At 45.7% G+C, this 23,316-nt stretch overlaps 1 long non-coding RNA gene across 3 annotated transcripts in view; it reads left to right on the top strand.

Moving 5' to 3' along the window:
- The first annotated feature begins 8,333 nt into the window (after positions 1–8,333).
- Positions 8,334–23,316, top strand: part of LOC134337039 (uncharacterized) — a 15,422-nt gene continuing 439 nt past the window's right edge. Inside the window, exons 1-3 of one of the 3 annotated variants that reach the window (XR_010015919.1) lie at positions 8,334–9,900; positions 12,506–12,701; positions 20,837–20,928. This is a non-coding gene — a long non-coding RNA (uncharacterized LOC134337039). Of the gene's footprint in view, positions 9,901–12,505; positions 12,702–19,741; positions 20,069–20,836; positions 20,929–23,316 lie in introns of all 3 variants that reach the window. The other 2 variants (XR_010015917.1, XR_010015918.1) reach the window with 2 other exon arrangements.

Here is a 23,316-nt window from a genome sequence, read left to right as displayed (position 1 = left end):
AAATTCCAGCAAGGGAAATCAAATTTTTCACGTACTTTTTTTTAGATTATGAAGACACGCAGTCCTCTTTTATTGTCATTTAGTAATGCATGCATTAAGAAATGATACAATATTTCCTCCGGTGTGATATCACAAAACACAGGACAGACCAAGATTGAAAAAACTGACAAAACTACATAATTATAACATATAGTTACAAACAGTGTAACAATACCATAACTTGATGAAGAAGTCCATGAGCACAGTAAAAGTTCAAAGTCTCTCAAATGTCCCACATCTCACACAGACGGGAGAAGGAAGAAAAACTCTCCCTGCCATATCAACTACAGTCCGACTCTGAGTCATCCGAAAACTTTGAGCTCTGATCAGCTCTCCGACACCAAGTACTGAGCGCCATCTCTGTCTGAGTGATTCGACCTCAACCTCGGTGGCCAACAGCAGGCAAAGCCGGGGATTTTGAGGCCTTCCCTCCGAAAGATTCCCGACCATGCAGTAACGACAGCAGCAAATGAGCGTTTCAGAAATTTTTCCAGATGTTCCTCTGTGCTTTCATGTCCGTCTCCATCAAATCAGAATTGTTCACGGCCCCTAGTTAACAGATCCGATATCATTTTTCACCGGAGGGCCGTGCACTTCCATACATAAAGTGAAATTCGTCATCTGCGTTTATGATCAACACAGTCTGAGGACGTGCTGAGGGCAGCCTGGAAGCGTCACCATGGTTCCGGCACCAACATGGCATGCCCGCCATCTCACTCACCCTAACCTATACAGCCACAGGAGGCAGGTACGAACTCCTACAGATAGCACTGTAATTGAACGCTGATTGCTGGTGCTGTAAGGCACTATGCTCGCCACAACACTGCCATGCCATTCAAAGATTCACAGTACTTTTATTATCGAAGTAGGTATGCAGAAAACAACCTGAGATTCGGCCTCCCACAGGCAGCCACAAAACAAAGAAACACCATGGAACCCGCTCAAGAAAATATCAAACATCCAAAAAAAACCACACTATCAAAATGTGAACCACAGGATCCAATTGCACACAGCTGAGTACTAGAATCATATTTGATAGAAGAAGTAGTTTTGTGAACTGTCAGCAGGACATTGCAGTTGGTCGCATTGGTCACTGACGACACCTTGAAGAAGCTTTGGAATTTGGAAGAAAAAGAGTGAATCTTGTTGTAAGATCCTGAGCAGACATGGAGCACTAAAAGAGAACATTAGCAAAATGTTTGTGTCAGTCTGCGTTTGACCTGTCTCCCTTTCATCTTGCTGGTACCGTCGGGCGGGAGTGCCGGGCTTTGGGTCCCACGCCACCAGGCTCGGGAGCAGCTGTTGCCCTGCAGCCGTTGGGCTGCTGGACCAGCTTCACTTGCCTCAGTGCTGAACTGACTGTGCAACCTGTGGACTCACCAGCTCATGATCAAAGTAAATTTATGATCAAAGGATACTCTCTGTCACCAAATACCAACCTGAGATTCATTTCCTTGTGGACATAATAAATCCATGATAGAATCAATGAACGGCCACACCAACTTGGGCATTCGGCCCATATGCAAAAGACAACAAACTGCTCAAATACAAAAAGTAAAAAAAAATCAATAAATAAACAATAAATATTGAGAACATGAGATGAAAATCCTTGAAAGTCAGTTCTTATGTTGTGGGAACATTTCAACGATGGGGCAAGTGAAGTTGAGTGAAGTTATCCCTTTGGTTCACAAGCCTGATGGTTGAGAGGTAATAACTGTTCCTGAACCTGGTGGTGAGAGTCCTGAGGCTCCTGTACCTTCTTCCTGATGGCAGCAGCAAGAAGAGAGCGTGATCTGAGTGATGGAGGACCCTGATGATGGATGCTGCTTTCCTGCGACTGCATTTCATGTAGATGTGCTCACTGGTGGGGAGGGCTTTACCCCTGATGGATTGAGCCCATATGCACTTCTTTTTGTAAGAAAGTTCCCAGATTGTTTCCTTCTTTTATCATTTGCAAGATCTGCCCTCTTTTGCACAAAGGATGTTTGTGAGTCTTTGTTATGTATGTTTTTGTAGATTCTATTGTATTTCTTTGCTTTCCTGTGGCTAGATGAATCTCAAGGTTGTATATGGTACACATAATTTGATAACAAATTTACTTTGAACTTTAAACTTCCCACAAGGGCCCCAGTTACAAGATTTGGGGCAATTATTTACAATTGGGTGCCAAGGAAGCCACTGGAAATCTCCAGGATTGAGGAGGTTCGATCACTGATCTTTGGAAATTTCCAGGGTCGAGGAGGTTGGATCATTGATCTTTGGGATATTTGAGGAGATAAATTTAAAGTTTAGGAAATTGAAGGCAAAGAGGAACTGAGGCTTGGACCAGATCAGCAACAAACATTTGGAATGGTGGGCTAAGCTTGGGGAGCTGAGTGTATGTGAACAATGTGTGTGAAACTGTTTCCCTTCAGATTGAATACCTGATCTGAGTGTACAGCACTCCTGTGTGGTTAACTCTCAATTACCCTGAGCTCAGTGCTCAGTTTAGGAGTGGGGTTAAATACCAGCTTTACCTATGAATCAGTCTGAGACACTGGAACAGAACTGTACTCCTAGCTTATCAGCACCAACAGTTCCCATTGGTTACCTTTGCCCTACTGGCCCTATGAAAAGACCTGTAACATCATGAAAAATCCCACCCACCCTGCTCATGGACCATTTCTCGCACTCCCATCAGGATGGGGTTAGGAACAGTGTAGGGGCTGGAGGGGTTACAAAGATACAAGTGGGTGTAGGAGCCACAGGAGTATTACAGCATGGATGCAGAGAAGGAGGGGATTACAGAGATAGGGAAGTGTGTTGGAGCCAGAAAGGGTTACAGATGCAGGGATGGCGTAGGGGTCCAGAGGGGACTACAGAGACTGGGAGGGGTGTTTACAGGTTTGGTATAGAGACCGAGAGTATCAGAGAGACAGGGAAGGGTGTAGGAGCTGGAGGGGGTTATATTTGGGTATAGGGACAGAGGGGGTTACAGCAGTGGGTCTGTCTCTGAAATGGCCCAGCAGAAACAATTGGCCCTCTCTCTGATGTTCAGATCCCCAAATGTGAATGAATTAGAAACTCACAGGACACTGGGCAAAAAGGAGACGTGTTTTAAGTACGGCTGGTGTTTGGAATGCCCTGCTCAGGCACATTGACCACCAATTCAGTCCGGCAATGTTTGCGATCACTGTGCCTGATCAGAGCAGCCTGGGACTGGACTGCAGGTGAAGCTGTCAGGGTGGGAGGAAGAGAGGGCTGTGGTGAAGGGCAGTTTGTTGGTGTGGCTAGAAGTGGGAAGTGGTATCTCACAGACACTGGGCTGAAACCACTTCTGTTTCTGCTGTGCATCTATGACTTAACAACTGGAAGGGGTGGGAGGGCTGAAGGAAGTTTGTGCAGGCTGGCACTGGAGTGGGTTCGTGAGAATGATCCCAGGAATGAAAGGGTTAACATGAGAAACATTTGATGGCCCTGGTCCCGTACTCACTGGAGCTTAGAAAAATGAGGGTGGAGTCTCATTGAAACCTATCGATTATTGATAGGCTGGGATAGAGTGGATGCTGAGAGGATGTTTTCTATAGTGGGGGGATCTTGGAGCAGAGGCCACAGCCTCGGGATAGAAGGATATCCCTTTAGAACAGAGATGAGGAGGAATTTCTTTAGCCAGGGGGTGCTGAATCTGTGGAATTCATTGCTACAGACAACTGCGGAGGCCAAATCATTGGTGAAATTTAAAGCGGAGGTTGATATGTTACAGGAGGAGGCAGGAGAATGGGAGTGAGACGAAAAATAAATCAGCTTTGATTGAATACCGGAGCAAACACGATGGGATGAATGGCCTAATTCTGTTCTTATGTCATATGGTAATCATTGGAAGTTTAGGTGACTCAGAGACTTGAAGCATCTAAGGCCTGGTGGAGGGGAATATTTCTTCTAGAACTGAGGAGTTACTGTTCAAAAGTAAAAGGCTGTTGGTTGGCGTAACACTTTAGAGTTCCCATGATTGGAAGATGGGGGCTCATTTCCTGCTGCCGTATGTGAAGAGTCTGTACGTTCTCCCCATGACCACCTGGGTTTCCTCTGGGTGCTCCGGTTTCTCTCCACGGTCCAAAGGTGCAAGGTGTGAGCACGCTATGTCGGTGCCTGGTGCACGGTGACACTTGCAAGTTGCCTCAGCACATCCTCAGACTGTGTTGGTCATTGACGCAAAACAATGCATTTTACACGTTTTGATGTACAGGAGACAAAATAAAGCCAATCTCTTCAAATAATCCCAAGATAAAGACCCTTGCATCTCCCTGGCACTTTTCACCAGTCAGGATACCCGAACACTTGATGCAACCGTTAAGACCCTCCGTTAGTCAGGCTCGACTATGAATGTTTACATGATACATAAGCCAGTAGGCAATTCAGGGCAGTACAATGCCCATGTAGCAGGCTCCCCTTCTCCACTCAGTCTGGCACCAGAGGCATCACAGGAGTTGCCAGTCAGCACTGAACTCAAGGAAGGACTGACTTCCTGAGGGGCTCTGGCTGCACACTTTCTCTTGGGATTTACTCCTGAAGTCTCCCCCATGAGGTGGTATAGCCACAAGGAGCAAAGGTTTGAGATCAGAGTTTTCCTTCTACCAGATGAGCTGATGAGACCCACCTGCCCAAAGTGACTGGTTTTAAGGTGCCGGTAACCTGCCTTTGCCCCTTCTCCTGTCAGTAGAAATGATCCTGCCGGGCTTAGTAGCTAGCCACATGTGAAGGCCAGGAGCTGGACTTGGTTGTCAGAGGCTATTTGGGACACACATCTTTGGGAGCATTTAATAGGTAGTGAGAGTGTATCCCCCCTACCAACCCTGGCGATAACATCCTTAAGGAACCATTAAGTAACCAATCAAGCTCTTTCAAAGCATGATCAGTGTCTGTGGGACGTGAGACAGTGATCATCAAGCCCCCACCAACAATGTTACGACTGCCTTCCCTTCTGCTTCTCCATTGTCTTTGCCTCCATTCCCGTGCTCTGTGGTGTAGCTGCTTCACCAGTGTGAACACGGTTGGCTATTTCACACTGGTTATTACATGGAGCTGACAGAGGGGGAAGCCTTAGGCCACTGATTGGAGGTCCAGGGTGACTGGATACAATCATGTATCTGTTAAAAGAAAACTTGCCTGCTCTTCTTTGATCCAGATCAGAGAACAGGCACTGCTTTGGGCATGAAGTCTCATCCAAAGTTCAGAGTAAATCTATTATCAAAGTACATACTGTATCTGTCACCATAAGTTACCCCAAGATTCATTTTATTGCAGGGATTAACAGCAAAATAAAGAAATACAATAGAATTTATGAAAAACTACACGTGAAGACTGACTATCAACCAATGTCCAAAAGAAGACAAACTGCACAAATACAAAAAAATAATTAACTAATAGATGAGTTGTAGGGTCCTTGAAAGCGAGTCCATAGGTTGTGGAATCAGTTCAGAGTCGAGATGAGTGTCCGTGCTGGTTCAGGAACCTGATGAATGGAGGGTGAGAACCGTTTCTGAACCTAATGATGTGGGACCTAAGGATCCTGCCAGTGAGGAGAGAGAGCATGGCCTGGATCATGCGGGTCCTTAATGATGGATGGTGATTTCTTGTTGCAGTGCTCCTAGTAGATACGTTCAATAGTGGGGAGGGCTTTACCTGTGATGCTCTGGGCTGTATCTACCATTTTTAGTAGACATTCCCATTCCTGGGCATTTTTGTTTCTAAACAAGGCGGTGAAATCCAACAAACAGTACCTGTGGCAGTGCAGGGCTTCTTCAGCACTGTGTGGGCAGTGTCAGCCTGGACTGTGAACTGAGATGGTGTGTAACAGTGCACATGGGAAGAACTTCAGTTGGAGAAGAGCAGAGAGAAGGATGTTGAGGCAATACTGAAATTAACCTCACGTCGTCTGTTGTTGCTCTCAGGAAACAAGACGTGTTGAAATTCTTGCTGCTTTTTTGTATTAGAATGGAGGTGATTCATTCCAGTGTTGGGGAGATGTTCAGAATAATGCTGGATGGGACAATCGGTAGACACAGACTCTTTATTGTGATTGGTAGCTCAGGGAATGGGGAAGATAGATACAAGGTTAATTTGAAGAGGTTCGGAACGGAGGGCAAGGACAGGACATTGAGAACATCTACGTGGAGCACTGTCACAGAAGGCAGTATCCATCAAAGGCCCCCACCATCCATGCCCTCTTCTCGTTACTACCATTGGGCAGGAGGTGCAGAAACCTTACATCCCACACCACCAAGTTCAGGAACAGCTATTACCCTACAACTATCAGGCTCCTGAACCGGCAAGAATAACTGATTATACAGCCTACAGCAACACACACAAAATGCTGGAGGAACTCAGCAGGTCAGGCAGCAGCTATGAAAAAGAGCAAACAGTCGCTGTTTCAGGCTGAGACCCTTCATTGGCCCCTTGATGAAAAGGCTGTCTGTTTACTCTTTTCCATAGATGCTGCCTAACCTGCTGAGTTCCTCTGGCATTTTATGTGTGTTCCTTTGGATTTCCAACATCTGCAGATTTTCCAGTCTTTGTGATACAATCTAGACACTTATTTCACGGGCTCTTTACAATTCATGTTCTCAGTGTTTTTTTTTAATTTGCAGTTTGTCTTCTTTAGCACATTGGCTGTTTGACAATCCTTGTCTATGTCTATTTTTTCATGAAATTTTATTGTAATTCTTCATTTTCCTGTGTATGCCTGCAAGAAAATGAATCTCAAGGTAGTATATGATAACAAACAGCACTTTAACAATAAATTTACTTTGAATTTTGAGGGCCATGAAGCAGCAGATACTCACTGTCACGTGTACCAATATATAGTTTTTTTTTACTGTTGTTCATTCATTCTGTTCTGTGTCATATGACGAGGAGAAACATGGGCTTTCCCGTGACCATGATTGTTCTTGGAAATTTTTCTACCGAAGTCGTTTGCCATTGCCTTCTTCTGGGCAGTGTCTTTACAAGATGGGTGACCCCAGCCATTATCAATATTTTTGAGAGGTTGCCTGCCTGGTGCCTGTGGTCGCATAACCAGAAGTTGTGAATACACCAGCTGCTCCCATAGCTACACGTGACCCTTACCCATGGCTTCAAGTGCTACACATTGACCCAGGGTGACCTGCAGGCTAGTGGAGGGAAGCAACGCCTTACACCTCCTTTGGTAGGGGCAGATGTACACCCTGCCACTTGTTATTACCATCACATGTACCCATATGGACAAACATTGTTACATGTGACAACGCAGGAAAAACTTGTCTTGCATACCACCCATACAGATCATTTCATTTTATTAAGATTAGATTAGCTTCATTTATCACATGTACATCGAGGCTTCAAAACATAGAGTGAAATGTGTTGTTTATGTACAAGGATGTGTTGGGAGCAGCCCATAAGTATTGCCAACATAGCATGCCCACAACTTACTGACCCCTATGTCTTTGGCATTGACAATCACAGGAAGAACAAACAAACTCCTAATGGAGAGCAGCAGGAATTGAACCCCAGTCACTGGCACTGTACAGCATTATACTAACTGCCATGATAACCAAGCTGCCTCTATAAAAGTGCTCCAGTTACAGAGAAACTGTGTTGCAGGTAACCAGTAAAGTACAAGGCCACAATGACATCCAGTAGATTGTGACTAGGGGACCATTCAACAGTGGGACAGAAGCTGCTCTTGATCCTGGTGGTATATGCTTTCAGTTTTTGTATCCAATGGGAGGGGTGAAAGGAGAGTACGCCCAGCGAGCCGGAAAGGGACAGTGTTGAGTTTGGGAGAGTGGGGTGTTGAAGGGAAGTGGCTCTGTCCAATCTAAAGAGTCTCATTTCCCACAAAGGCATTACTCGTCAAAAGGGGTTTAACAAAGTCCAGTGGGGCCAGCTTTCTCACATCTCAGATTTGTTTATTATTTATAAATACGGGGATCCTGAGATCTCCACCCCCAGCTCCGAGAAAGCAGCTGTACAAGTTGATAGGGTGGTAAAGGATGTTTAATAGTTGAAGCGTAGTGTTTGAGAGTTTGGAAGTTATGTTGTAGCTTTGTAAAGCTTTGGTTAGGTTGTATCTGGAGAACTGCATTCAGTTCAGGTCACCCCATTATTGGACGGATGCTGCTTAGGAAGGCACGTGCTATAGGGAGAAGCTGCACAAACGAGGCAGAAGCTGAGGGAAATGTGTTAGAAAGTTTTATTTTTTTTATTTTAGAGATGCAGCAAGGTAACTGGCCCTTCAATCCCAATGAACCTTTACCACCCAATTCCACCCATGTGACCAATTAACTGACTAACCCATACATCTTTGGAATGTGGGAGGAAACCCAAGCGGTTACGGGAAGAATTATACAAATTCCTTACAGACAGCAGCAGGAATTGAACACTGACTGCTGGCACTGTAATAGTTATGTTAACTGCCACCCTACTGAGCCATCCCATCTCCAGTGAGAGGCAGGGCTAAAGCAGAGAGCAAGTATCCTTCTCGCAGGGTCAAAATGTTAATACTCAACTGGAATATGCTGCCTGGGATCACGGTGGAAGCAGATATAAAATGTATTTAAGAGGCTCTTGGATGCGTGCATGAATATGCAGAGAAGGTGAGGGGGGATTATGGACCATGTGCAAGCAGAAAGGATTAGATGTCATCAGCTTAATTTAGTTCAGCACAGCTGTGCTGTACTGTTCTATATCCTATGTAAGATATCCCGGCTGACAGGATTTGAACCGATGCTCCTGGATGAGAACTCTGGTTTCTACCCCAGAGACTTAACCACATCATTAGATCATTGGCCAGAGCAGTTAGGGAGTGTGGCAGTGCAGAACAGAAGTATTATGTTACTGGACTAACAATTTAGAGTTCAAATTGCAGGATCATTAATCAGAGGTTTAAGAGTCCAGAAAAAATAAACTGATAGTAATTACAGATTCTTCCAATATCACAACTGCTTCATAAACATACTGGATTTGGGAGCTCGGGCCTGATTTGGCCAGGGCATGTATGTAAACCCAGGCAAGGTCAGCAGTCAACTACCATTCCACTTTCACTAAGGTTACTAGAAGAGCCTGCGTCCGTGTGTTTGTACCCATGTCCGAGTGTGACTGTGAGCGAGGGTGTATACAGTCCCTTGTCATTCAGCCCATCATAGCTCAGAAAACATCAAGCCATTGCCCTCTGGAACTGAAGCCTCACCCAAGCCTGGCCAAGGTCACCCTGTCCAACTGCCACATCCCAGTGACCAGCAGTCAGAGACACACAAGGGACGCTGGGACATCAGCAGGTCAGAAGGGTTCCTGGAAGTCGCCCGCTTCTGGAGCTGACACACAGATGGTGGTGCGGGCGAGATAGACCCACTTGAGCCTTATCAGGCTGCTCTTCTCAAGGCATTGCTTGAGGCAAAACCTCCACCCTAACCACATCAAGTCCGCCTGCTCATAACATGCCAGCCTCTCCCCACATCTATCCTTATCAGTACCAAGCAAGCCGTGGGACACTGAGTGAATAGCTAATTAGAGAACCCTCTTTTGGGGTATGCAAATGAAGCCAGCCCATAATAAGGATGTACCAGAGAGAGAGGTGTGAATGTGCAAGAAGGCGAATGTGTGAGAAGGCAAGAGAGAGAGAGAGAATGAGAGAGTGCATGTGACAGAGAGTGAGAGACAGAGAGAGACTGGGGAAGGGTTTGGATTGGAGGGGGGGAGGTGGAGAAATGGAGAGAAAGCAAGAAGGACCAAAGAAATAAGAAGTCAAGTCTGCGGCGCTCTCAATCCTGAGGCACCGGTCAGTGGTAAAACCAGAGTGTGGGAGCCACAAAGCCTGCATTGGGAGAGGGCGTCATTTCTCAGGAGGTAGGTTGTGGAAGCTTTACTCTGCACCTTTTCTCACATTCGTTACTTCTTGCAGTTCAGACTTCTCCCTCGCACCAGGGCTGAGTGTTACAGAGTCGTACAGTGGTCACTCAGCAAGTGCCCGGCCTCCAAGCCCAAAGGCTTTGGGTCACACTCTGAGAGTCATTTCAGACTGGTACCTCAGCTTAGCCCTGAGGGTGTGCCAAACTGACATGGAACCAGCTCTCAGATGGGGTCAAGGGGAACAGCAGGAGGGTCACGGGGGTTCAGAGGACTTCCTCCCCTCCTCTGCTCCATTCTCTTCCCTGAGACGCCCCCCCCCACCCCAACTGTGTGATATGGAAAAAAATGTGTCAACCTTTTTAATTTCTTTAAACAAACAATTCCCCACTTAACTTTCTGTACCAGAGAGAACAGTTAACTGCTTTGCCTACTCCGCACATTTAACCCGTTGAGTCCTGGGTTGCATCCTGTTGAATCTATACAACAGCAGGTACATTGAGGAAATGGCTCTTAATTCCATGTTGTTTACTGCCCTCTGCCCTCCGAACTTCAACAATATATGGTTTGTCAAATATTCTCAATCTTAAGGGTTTTCAGAATTAGAATCAGGTTTATTACACTGACCCAGGTGTGGAATTTATTGTTTTTAGGTAACAGTGCAGGATATTTTGTGTATTTTGCATAAATTACAATAACAAATACTGAATATATTAAAAACTTAAACAGGCAATGCAAAAGGGGCAAAAATAGTGGGGTACTGAATCAGAATCAGGTTTAATATCACTGGCATATGTTGTGAAATTTGTTGTTTTACAGCAACAGTACATTGCAATATAAATAAAAACTAAATTATAGTAAGTATATTTCAAAAAGAAAATTAAATTAAGGAGTGCAAAAAGAAGGGGACAAACAGTGAGGAAGGCAGAGGGGAAGAAACTTTTCCTGAAACATTGAGTTTCTTCTCCCTGATGCTAGTAATGAATCGGGGGCATGTTCTCAGTGGTCAGGATCCTTAATGATGGAGCTGAACGATTTTGCAACTGTCTGCAGCTTTTTCCGATCCTGTGCAGTGGCTCCTCCATACCAGAACAGGATTGTCCATTTAATCTCTCAATGTCTTGTTATTTTACCTCACTGCCTATACCTTTTACACCACACCAAACTTCACTATCTTGGCAAACTTGGATATTCCCAATATTAATAGTTGAAGGCCCACAGACAGTGCGAAACTCTGGTTATTGCTGTACAATAGCATGTATGGAGTTAAATCAGAATGCTATTGGTGTGTTCAACAGCATGGCAGAGAGTCCCAGCTTGGCATAGCCAGGTTCGCTGTGGGTTTTATTCTGTAGTCATAGTTAAAGCAGGTGCCGTACTGAGTTAGTCCCATTGGCCTATATCCCTCTAAACCAGGAGTTCCCAAACTGGAGTCCAATGACCTCTGGCATTAAAAAATCTCGGAGCCCCAGTCTAAACCTTTTCCTATTGATGTATCCGTCCAAATTGTCTTTTAAACATCTTAGCTGTACCAGCCTCTACCACATCCTCTGGCAGCTTATTCCACACAATACACACAAAACTCAAGAGGTCAGACCGTATCGATTTCAGGTTGAGACTCTTCATCAGGACTCCACATCATTCCACATACTCACCACATTTTGTGTGGGACATTTTCCTCCCCAGGTATCCTTTAAAGCTTTTCCCTGTCATCTTTAATTAATGCTGTCTAGTTTCAGACTCTCCATCCACAGAAAATGATTTGTGGGCCATCCACCTTATCTAATATGGTGTCTTGGGCTCCATAGCCATCCGTGGTACTGAGTTCCACAGATTCACCACCCTGTGGCTAAAGAAATTCATCCTCATCTCTGTTCTAAAGGGTTGTCCTTGTATTCTGAGGCTGAGGCATCTGGTCCTCAACTATAGCAAACTTCCTCTCCATGCGCACTCTATCTAGGCCATTCAATATTCAATAGGTTTAATGAGATCCCTCTTCATTCTTCTAATCTCCAGTGAGTACTAGCCCGAAGCAATCAAACACTCTGTATACCTTTTTATTCCTGGGATCATTCTTGTTTAAACCCTCTCCAATACCAGCACACTCTTCCTTAAATAAGGGGCCAAAAACTGTTCACAATATTCCAAGTGCAATCTGACCAATGCCTAATAAAGCCTCAGCTTTGCATCCTTATACTTATTCCCACTGGGAGTCAGGCTGGAACCAGAATCTGGAGTCACACTATAACCTCCTACCCAGGGGAACAGTCATGGCCACATTGTCTTCACCTACCCTTGCATACTAGACTGTGGTAAAGCACACAAATGCAGTTCCTCTTTAAAGGGATAGTCTCTGATCACAGTGGGACCATATGCTACCTCGGAAAAGTACAAATGTGAAATTAAGAATTTCTTCAACTGTTAAAAAGTTGTTACAGAGAAAATACCCATTTCAATCAGGTCACACAAGCTGCACCGCTGATAAATTCATGATTAGTGATTTATTTAAAGAATGTTAAGTTCACTTGATTGGGAGTTTCAGTTCTCTTTTCCAAGAAAAAATCAACTGCTGATGAACTAAATATAGTTGAATTCTCTTCCGCAGATGGAGAGTGAGAAAGAAACGGGCCAATTAAAAGCAGGAGACTTCTCTTCCTGATATGAACCCCAACTCTCCCAGCGGCTAAAAGCAGGGTGAAGTCAGTTAAACCCCAGAGTGGCGAACAGTGAGGAACACAGCTCAGAGACCTGAGACGTCAACACCGGCTACAAAGCAAAGGGTGGTCACGATCAGAGCAACCGTGAGTGCTGCTTAAAATGGAACCTGAGGGCCAACACAGTATATGGGGAGAGTGTGGAGGCTCAGTTGTTCTCCTTAGAGCAGAGAGATTTTATCACAGAATTTTAAAAGCATGTGGGGTTTTTGATGGTGTAAATGAGAGAACCAGCTTTCACTGACAGGTGGGTACTCAAATTTAAGGCAATTATCAGACCCTGCAGAAAAATCCCTTTTACTCGGTAACAAGCTGCCTGAAGGGGCAGTAGAATGAAATGCAGAAAGGTTATTGGGAAAGCAAAAATTTTCAAGGTTTTGGAGGAAGAGCAAGACATAGCAAATGAATTGGACTGGGGCCGAGAGGCCGCCTTCTGTGCCTTATTGTACTTGGATCTCAACTGATGGGCGTTATAGTAGCAGAGTGGTTAGCTCAGGGTGTCAGAGTTCGGCGTTCCATTCCGGCGCTGTCTGTAAGGAGTTTCTATGTTCTTCCCCGTGACTGGGTGGGTTTCCTCCCACAGTCCAAAGGCATACTGGTTAGTGGGTTAATTAGTCATTGTAAACAGACCTGTGATTAAACCAGGGTTAAATAGGTGGGTTGCTGGGTTGGAAGGGCCCGTTCTGTGCTGTATTTCTGAATGAAAGCCGCCTTTAGGGGTAATGATGCTGCTGTTGTTAATTCCCATGTGAAAATGTTATTGCGTCAGTAACACAGTAAAGAACAGAACAAAGCAAAGTGTTAATCATGGTTCTGGGCGTTGTTGCTTTAATCCATACTGCACCATTGCTGGCAAGTTCCTCGTCTATTTTGAATCGATCGACTTTCCTGTTCATTTTCTGAAATAATTCTGAAGCTAAATGGCAGCTGACCATGCCTGTGCCAGACTGGGAGCTTGAACAGCAATTTCACTGGTCAGTAAAGTGGCAGATCCCACTTTTGATCAAAGTCCTTGGTCAGTTGGTGTGTCCTGGGACACTGCCCTTAAGCATGGAGCCCGCCATTATTGAGTCCAGACCTTTGAAAACTTTAAACTCTTCAGCCAGTTCCCAGGAACAGTTAGTCCTGAGTCAAAATGTTAACTGGATTCTTTCCACAGAAATTGCTTGAATGGCTAAGATATAGGACGTTACTGCACAGTACAGGCCCTTCGGTCCACAATGTTATGCTGACCTTTTAAAATAAATTAACCCTCCCCTCCTATATTCCTTTTCTCAATCATTCATGTACCCATCTTAGATGTCCCCAAATATATCTGCCTCTACTACCCTGGCAGCATGTTCCATGCACCCACCTGTGTGTGTCTGTGTCTGTGGAATTTGCACTGGATTGAAATAAGCTGCAGAAAGCTGTAAACTCAGTCAGCTCCATCATGAGCATTAACATCCCCAACATCCAGGGCATCTTCAAGGAGCGATGCCTCAGAAAGACAGCATCCATCATTAAGGACCCTCATCACTCAGGACATGCCCCCTTCTGATTGCTACCATCAGGGAGAAGGTACAGGAGCATGAAGACACACACTCAATGATTCAGGAACAGTTTCTTCCCTTCTGCCATCAGATTTCTGAATGGACAGTGAACCCATGAACACTACCTCACTATTTTTTCCACTTTTAACACTATTTATTATATTTAACATATATACATTTACTGTAATTTAGTTTATATTGAAATGAACTGTTGTTGCATTACTACAAATTTCATGATATATGCTGATGATATTGAATGATTCTGATTCTCTATGTTAAAAAAAAACTTACCATTGATACGCCCCTACTTTCCTCCAATCACCTTAAAACTACACCCCCTGGCATTAGCCATTACTGCCCTGGGAGAGAATTCTCTGGCTGTCCATTCCATCTACGCCTCCTATCAGAAGTCTTTCCGGCTTTCCTGCTTTAGTGTCAGCAGATGTACTGTGAGATAAGCCCCGGGTATAACACAGCACAAGGGAGTAGAAAGCAGCTGTGCTCACATCTGCATCGAGCACTTTTGCTTTGCCACAGCAGGGCACAAAGGTGCTCAACCATCTCACAGAATTAGAGGACCATGTGAATGAGGTACTGATATTGTAAGGAAAGCAAATTTCCTATCTGCTCCCCCCTCCCCACCAAAATACTCAAGCACAACCCCCTCTACCTGTTCATTCCAGTCACCACGTGGCTTGTGATCTTCTTTCTGACTCAGGAACCATCTTCTGAAAGGGTAGGTGAGGTGAAAGGTGAGATGGTGTGGCTATCCGCTCATTCTCACTGTGGTACTTCCTTATACAACAGGACGCTGAAGATGTGCCTGGAGCTCGGGGCAGGATATCATCATATACTGTAAGTTCACCGTAATGTTACTACAGTATAGATGATGTACTATCCAGGGCCTGACTGTCCGACAAGTCCAAGTTCTGGAAGAATGGATCCAACTATCACACCCAGCGTACAAGAGGTGTGAATCCAAAGAGCATCAAGAGCCTTCAACCATTGTTGTCTTGTATCAGTTCCCTGAGCGGCTCTGCGCCGATACACCAAGCAGCTCTCACCCTCAGTCATTCACCAGCAAACTTTTCAGTAGGACGATGATGTTCTTTGTCTGAAGGTCCCAACACAAGTTACAGAACCTTGTTATTTAGTTTACTGATGATCGAGGAGTTCATGCTTGCTACTGAAGCTCGTTGAATCCTGATCCTGCATCTCCCAGGTCCCTGCCACTCTCATTTTACATTGAAAACCCCCTCCCCGCCACCGATACACTTGCGCTCAGGACAGACAACCGGATACTGAGGGGGGGTGTCGGTTAAACCGTTACCATTACTTGTTTAAGTACTGGTGACGGTTATATCGCTGCTCTCAGGAGCAACTCAGCAGCCGGACGGAGGGGGTAACCAATCTGCATCTCTTCTGATCTAGGTCCAGCTGCCATCCCAGAGGAAACATGTCTCTATTAACACTCATCTGGGTTCCACCAGCTCCATGTGCTGTATCTCCACTGATGTTTGTCCAGCTCCTTCACCCTGACCCTCAGTAAATCTCCCACCGTTACTTGCTGCAACTCCAAAAGGGCCAGTGACACACTCCTTATCTTCGGTGTTGTTAATCCGCCCTTTTTGCGGTGAACCAGTCACCCCCACTCACAGCAATTCCAGCGAGACACACAATACGAGTAGGAATTACAGCCGCATTGGCAATGTTCTCCTTCCCAAGCAGACAACGAACTATGACTGAACTAAAAGTGATTAGTGCAATGCTGTTGAGCGCCATCGATCACTGATCAGGATTCAATCCCTGCCACTACCTGTAAGGAGCGTGTACGTTCTCCCTGTGACCGCGTGGCTTTCCTCTGGGTGCTCTGGCTTCCTCCCACGTTCTAAAGATATACAGGTCAGGTTAGTAAGCTGAGGCCGTGCTGCCCCCAGCACCTCCCCGGTTTGTTGGTCATTGATGCAAACAACGCACCTGACAGTGTTTGGAAGTTCATAAGGCAAATAAAGCTCATCTAATCTCAGTTCCTGAGATCAATCAGCTCTGACCAAGGTTTAGACTGAACAGCATCAAACCAGTCCAAGCTTTCTCACTCTTGTGGTCTATGCTGCCTTCCAACACAGCAGCATATAGACAGACACATACACAGGCAGGGAACAGAGGGAGGGGGACAAGAAGCAGGTAGGTGGGATTAGTTAGACGGCAGCTGTGGTCTGTACTGCTCTATGTAAGTACAATCCAGCCATTTCTTACTCAGACAACAGGAATTCTGCAGATGCTGGAAATTCAAGCAACACACATCAAAGTTGCTGGTGAACGCAGCAGGCCAAGCAGCATCTGTAGGAAGAGGCGCAGTCGACGTTTCAGGCCGAGACCCTTCGTCAGGACTAACTGAAGGAAGAGTGAGTAAGGGATTTGAAAGCTGGAGGGGGAGGGGGAGATGCAAAATGATAGGAGAAGACAGGAGGGGGAGGGATAGAGCCGAGAGCTGGACAGGTGATAGGCAAAAGGGGATACGAGAGGATCATGGGACAGGAGGTCCGGGAAGAAAGACGGGGGGGGGGGTGACCCAGAGGATGGGCAAGAGGTATATTCAGAGGGACAGAGGGAGAAAAAGGAGAGTGAGAGAAAGAATGTGTGCATAAAAATGAGTAACAGATGGGGTACGAGGGGGAGGTGGGGCCTAGCGGAAGTTAGAGAAGTCAATGTTCATGCCATCAGGTTGGAAGCCTCCAACCTCTTCCTACAGATGCTGCTTGGCCTGCTGCGTTCACCAGCAACTTTGATGTGTATTTCTTACTCAGCCTAGTTTGCTTTCTGATGCCACAGGTCTGCCCTGGGAAGCTCCGTGGTGTAAAGGGCTGGCACAACATCGTGGGCTGAAGGGTCTGTACTGTGATGTAGCTTTCATTTTGTTTATTAGCCATGTCTATGTACATCCCACATATAATGGTGTGGGATACGGAAGGGGCAGATGGGGGCCCCCGACCATCCAGATGCTGGTACCCTCCACTCGCACAGCACTTCCAGGTATTGCCCCATCACAACAGTGCAAAACTCCCTCCAAATTGCCCCTCCCCTCAGCCCTACTCCCTCCTACAGTGCTGACCCTCGAGTTCAGTGCCCCCTCACTTCTCACTCCGTGCTCCTGCGAGACGATATCCTCCCTGTGCTGCTGCTGACTGCAAACCCCACGCGCCCAGCAGCTCTACTCTTTGCTGCAGGTTGCAAGTGCAGCAGTTTCTCATGTTGGAGATGCTACTCACTGAGCCGGTGACAATAAACCTGAGTCCCAGCTCCCTCAAACACACAATCCTCATTCAAGCCCAAATGCTGAAAGACTGATTGTGGCCCTTCTGCAAGCAGGGGGTGATTATCTGATCACTCAAGCTGCAAAGCAGACTCGATGGGCCCAATGGCTTAATAATGCTCCTGTATCTTATGGTCTAAACTACATACCAAGTCTATTCGACACTTTACAGATCTGTCACCTTTCCCCTCAGGTGAGTCAATTCCCTTTTCCTTTCTGTTTCCTTCCTCTGTGCACTTGCTGTGGCATTAAAAAAATGTCAGGTTATCTTTAAATTCTCAGCAACGTTATTCAACAGTTTTCAGAAATATTCTCTCTAAACGCACTGCGCGTTGGACAAACTGTTGCATCCGGCATTAATCCACTGCCTTCATCCTCTGAAGTCTCAAAGGGAGCCCAGCTGGCACGCAGTCAGGGGCTTCAACTCTCAGCCCGGCATGTTCAGAACATTACTTACTTGATGTTTGGGGGGATAACTTGCAATTATTCTGCTTCTCATGAAATTCAATCCAATGACTTCTGTTGTTGCTGACGCAAAAACACATTACTTCTGAATTTTATTTCAGGGAACAGGCAAGGGGAAAAATACGACTTCCCTGTAGCTATAAGTTTGATCAAAAATATTAATAGGTTACATGATCACTGCAGATTACAAGTAACTTGTAATCTTGAGTTTGCGGTGATCTTATATCTTTATTTAAAGATACAGCACAGTAGCAGGCCCTTCGAGCCTGTGCCACCCAATTACACCCATGTAACCAATTAAACCTACCAACCCATGTGTCTTAGGAATGTGGGAGGAAACCAAAGCACCTGCAGGAAACCCACACAGTCACAGGGAACACGTACAAACTCCCTTCACACAGCGACAGGAATTGAACCCCAATTAGTGAAAGCAGGAGCTGCAAATCACTCCTAACCATGACACTATAGTGCCCCTTTGCATTTCTATAATAACTTGTGGGTCACCAGTGCTGTAAAGAGCTGTGTTAAGCTCTACATTATTGTGCACTCTTGTTTCAAGTAAAGAGAATCAGATACAGAAGTCAGAAATTTTTCTGTTGGGGGTTTGGAATCCTTCCTAACTTCACCCCCTGAACACCCTGGCTGTGAAAGTTCTGTCCCGGGATTATCTTACGGCCAATACATTTAGGGACAAGGCCATATCTCTAACAGAACAGTGGCAGAAATGTTGAACCCCCTCTCCCAAAATGTTGTGAACTCTTTGAGTGTCGGACTGGAAACTGATCTGGGTTTGTTTGGGTAGTGTTGTTCAGGAACAAGACTTAAAGACTATGCCACCTTCTATACACCCAAGCAAGGGAAATAGTTTCCATCTATCGAAATCGTCCTATGACCTTCTAAATTCTCAGGACTACAAGGCAGTTGTACTGCAGCCCTAAGATTCCAGTTCTGGCCTGGGAAACGTACAGAGTTCTCTGTCCCAGGCTGGAAGCTAGCTCAGGTTGTGAAACTCAGAACTGCCGTCAGTGTTCCAGGTGAAGTCTAACCAGGATTCTGGAGAGATACAGCAGTTCTTGGAGCCCGCATACCAAGGTAAGGCTTCAGTGGCTCAGTTTCTACTAAAGCCTCCCTTTCTTTACACATTTATAAAAACACGGAGTTGTTCAGCAAAGAAACAGGCTCTTTGGCCCACTTGTATCTGCTGACCATGGGACTAGCCTAGAGCCATGGTCGGTATGGTCTTGCTCGGCCCATATCTGTGCAGTTTCACTCTCTGACTCTGACTAATCCCGTTCACCTGCCTTAATTCCATATCCCTCTGTGCCCTGCTCGTTCCCGTATCTGTAAAGAAGCCTCTTAAATGCTGCTACTGCTTCTGCCTCCACCTCTCCCTCTGGCAGCTCATTCCAGACACCAACTACTCTCTGTGTAGAAAATTCAGCCCTCAGATCTGGGGCGGCATGCCAGTGTAGTGATCAGCTTAATGCTATTACACTGCCAGTGACCCAGGTTCAATTCCTCCCGCTGTATGTGAGGAGCCTGAACCTTCTCCATGTGTCTATGTTTCCCCCGGGTGGTCCAGCTTCCTCCCACATTCCAAAGACGTGCAGGTTAGTACGTTGAGGGGTGCAATTGGGCAGTGTGGGCTCGCTGGGCCTGTTATTATGCTGCATCTGTAGTAATACAAATTGTCCCCTTTGAACCTCCTCCCTCTCGCCTTACACCTATGCCTTGTAGGCTTTAGACATGGGAAACACTCTGCCTATCTATACTACCTATGCCTTTCATGACTTTTTTTTTTTACACACCTCCTACAGGTCTTCTCAAAGCTTCCTTCACTCCAGGGAAAACAGATCCAGTCAATCGAATCTCCCTTGATAACTCAAGACCTCCAGTATGCACGGGACTTATCGCTGGACTCTGAGGGGGTGTCGGTTAAACCGTTACCATTACTTGTCTAAGTACTGGTAAGGGTTATACCGCTGCTCCCAGACTCTTCTCAGCAGCTGGAAGGTGAAGAGACAACAAAGCACAAGGACCCAGCGGAAGCAATGACAAACTGTGAATTTCTATTAGTTTGTGACTTCAACCGAAATAAAATAAAAACTGCAGGAATAATGGAAGTGGATATACAAGTGATAAAAGTAAGAGCAGCAGCAGAGCGGACAGATTACCGTGTGTTTTGCAGCAAATCTCCCTTCACTAGCAAAAATTTTCTGTAAAACCCTGCTCACAAGATTCAATTTAGACTGCCTTGTTAGTCAGCACACTAGTGTAGCAGTTAGCGTAATACTTCACAGCACCAGTGGTCGGGGTTCAATTCCCCCTGCTGTCCGTAAGGAGTTTGTAAGGATTAGCTTTATTTGTCACATATACATCAAAACATACAGTAAAATGAGTCACTTGCATCAAATCAAATCAGCAAAGATTGTGTTGGCGGGGGTGTAGCGGGCAAGTGTCACCATGCTTCCAGTGCCAACACAGCATGCCCACAACTCGCCTGCACGTCATTGGAATCTGAGAGGAAACCAGAGCATCTGGAGGAAACCCTCACAGCCAGGGGGAGAGATACAAACTCCTTACAGACAGCGGCAGGAATTGAACCCAGGTTGCTAGTGCGGTAAAGTGTTCTGCTAACCACTACGCTGTTCTCCACCATGACCTTGAGGGCTTCCTCTGAGTTCTCCCGTTTCCTCCCACATTTCAAGGATGTACTAGTTAGGGCTAGTGAGTTATGGGCAGGGTATATGCTGGCACTGGAATTATGGCGACACCTGTGGGCTGTTCCCAGCACACCCTGGGACTGTGCTGGTCACTGACGTAAGTGACACATTTCACTATTGTTTCGATGTACACGTGATAAATAAAACTAATGCTTTATCTTCATCTTTTTCTCTCCATCTCAAACTCAGATTAATTATCCAAATTCAGTGGCTATTTGCGTCATTTGTGTGTCTGTGTAACCGTGCTCTATCATGTGGGTCCCCCACGCATTCTACACTATGTAAGTTTCACTTTAAGTCTCTCTCCTCTGTCCCAATTTGCAAAGACTTATTTCACCACCATCCTTGAGCTCACTTTGAGCTGATCACACAGTCTCGTTTATAGAATTCCAATCAGCCTTTTCCAATTCCTCCATGGCCTTTTCCAGACACAAAATCAAGCATCCTTCCCACCCCGCCCTTCAGCTCTTTAGCCTAAAGCTCTAAAATGTCCTCCCTAAATCTCCCCATCTCCCTCTGCATTTAAAATTCTCAATCCCTCCATCTGGGAGGAGATAGAGGAGCCTGAACAAAGTTTTACAAACAACTTCCTCCCCTCCACCATCAGATTTCTGAACCCATGAACACTACCTCACGTTTACTCTCTTTTTGCATTACTTATTTACGCTATTAAATTTATTTTATATTATACTTGCAAATATATTTCTTATAATTTTTCTATTAATTGTAACATAATACCTTTAATGTATTGTGTTGTACCACTGCCACAAAACAACAAATTTCTCAACATGTCAGTGATAATAATTTTGATTCTGATTGACTGAGCTACATTTTGTCTGAAGCAACACACACAAAATGCCGGAGGAACTCAGCAGGTCAGGCAGTGCCCATGGAGGGGAAAAACCATTAATGTTTCGAGCCAAGACTCTTCATCAGGAAGCTGAGACAAGTAAGGGTCAAAGTTAAAGTCTGTCCCAAGACTTTGTGGCCCATCAGGCTGGTGCTTATGCCGGTTTCTGTGGCCTGAAGCGACTGAGAGTACAAGACCCCCCTCCGGCTAGGATGCCAGCCTATCGCGAGGTTAACCCCGCAGTAGTTTGCTGGTACTCATTTTCAGCTGGGTGGACTGGAGCAGTGTGTGGTTAAGTGCTTTGTTCAAAGACACAACACGCTGCCTTGGCCGAGATTCGAACCCACGACCTTCAGGTCGTGAGCCCAACACCCTAACCACTTGGCCACGCGCCACAAGAAAGAGTACTATGTCAATAATAGTATCATCCCACAGAGTGCAATAGATAGAGACCAGCCCACATTTTTAACTAATGTTTCTGGAGTGGGACTTCAACTCCAGCAGTGGTTAGTGTAGCCATCTCACAGCTCCAAGGGACCCAGTTTCCATCCTACTCCTCAGTGCTGTCTGTGTGGAATCCACAGGTTCCCTCTGTCAGATGCTAGCAGAGATAATGCTGCAGCTCTAGAAGATGATAAGGGGCACAGAGTGGACAACCAGAGACTTTTTCCCCAGGCAGAAATGGCTAATACTAGGGGGCATAATTTTAAGGTGATTGGAAAAAAGTATAGGGTGGAATCAGAGGCAAGATTTTTCTACACAGAGTGGTGAGTGTGTGGAATGCACTGCCAGGGGTGGTGGTGGAGGCAGATACATCAGAGACTCTCAGACAGGCACACGGATGTAAGAAAATGGAGGGCTATGTGAGAGGGAAGGGTTAGATTGATTAGCCATATCCACCCTGGGGAAAAGGTTTCTGACGCAACACATCAGGGCAAAGGTGTTGGATTCAGGGTTAAGAGCGCAGGAATCATGAACTATGCCTTCATGTGCAGGCAGTACAGCATCCTTTCTCAGGGTAGTAGGTTAAGGTCTCTGACTGTCCACTCGATCAATGCCGCATTATCTTGTGCACCAACATCACTTTCCTTCGACTTGCCATTGCCATCGTCAGGATGCAACCAATCGTCTCAGGTAGATCTGTCTGCGTACCACCATTTACAATGTACTGTGGTCTGGGGACGTTCTACGTCAGTATAACTGGATTGCTTACACCTTGCCCTCCTTCACTGCCTGCCAGCCCAATGAGGGGCTGAAATGGAGCAGCAGCATCCCGGCATTCTGCCTGATGGAAACTTGAAAGTTGAAAGGTGACACAGCCAGTGGGTGACTAGGCTGAAATTTAAGACTCCTTTGTTTTAAACACCCAGGAAACAAGTTAAATAAGGAGATATAATATAGAGAAATAATTATTTAAATCTTACCTTGGACAGAATCCCTCCTCCTGAGGCTAAAGGAATTAAGATAGAAATTGAAGGCTTGGCAGCAAAGTGACGATCTTTCTCTGTACCGTTCATTAAGCGACACGAGTCTCATGAGGCTGGTGAAACAGGGAATTACTGAACTTTCTCTTTAATTACTTTCTGATGTTTCACAAGCAATACATACACATTCAAACAACCTAACCACTCAGAGAATGTACGTTCCAGGAAAGAACCATTATTTCCTGTAACCCCATTAAATGTGTTGATCACAGCCAGAACACCCTGAAGAGCAGACCCACTCACAGAGCTTGATACTTTACCACTGTGAGAAGTTTGAAGGTTGTAATGTCGGGCCTCACTAATAACTGATCCGCTTTGTTAGACATAAGCGCAGT

This window comes from Mobula hypostoma, chromosome 23 (genome assembly GCF_963921235.1).
Source record: "Mobula hypostoma chromosome 23, sMobHyp1.1, whole genome shotgun sequence".
In the NCBI taxonomy this organism is placed as follows: Eukaryota; Metazoa; Chordata; class Chondrichthyes; order Myliobatiformes; family Myliobatidae; genus Mobula; species Mobula hypostoma.
This window is presented reverse-complemented; position numbering and strand designations above follow the sequence as displayed.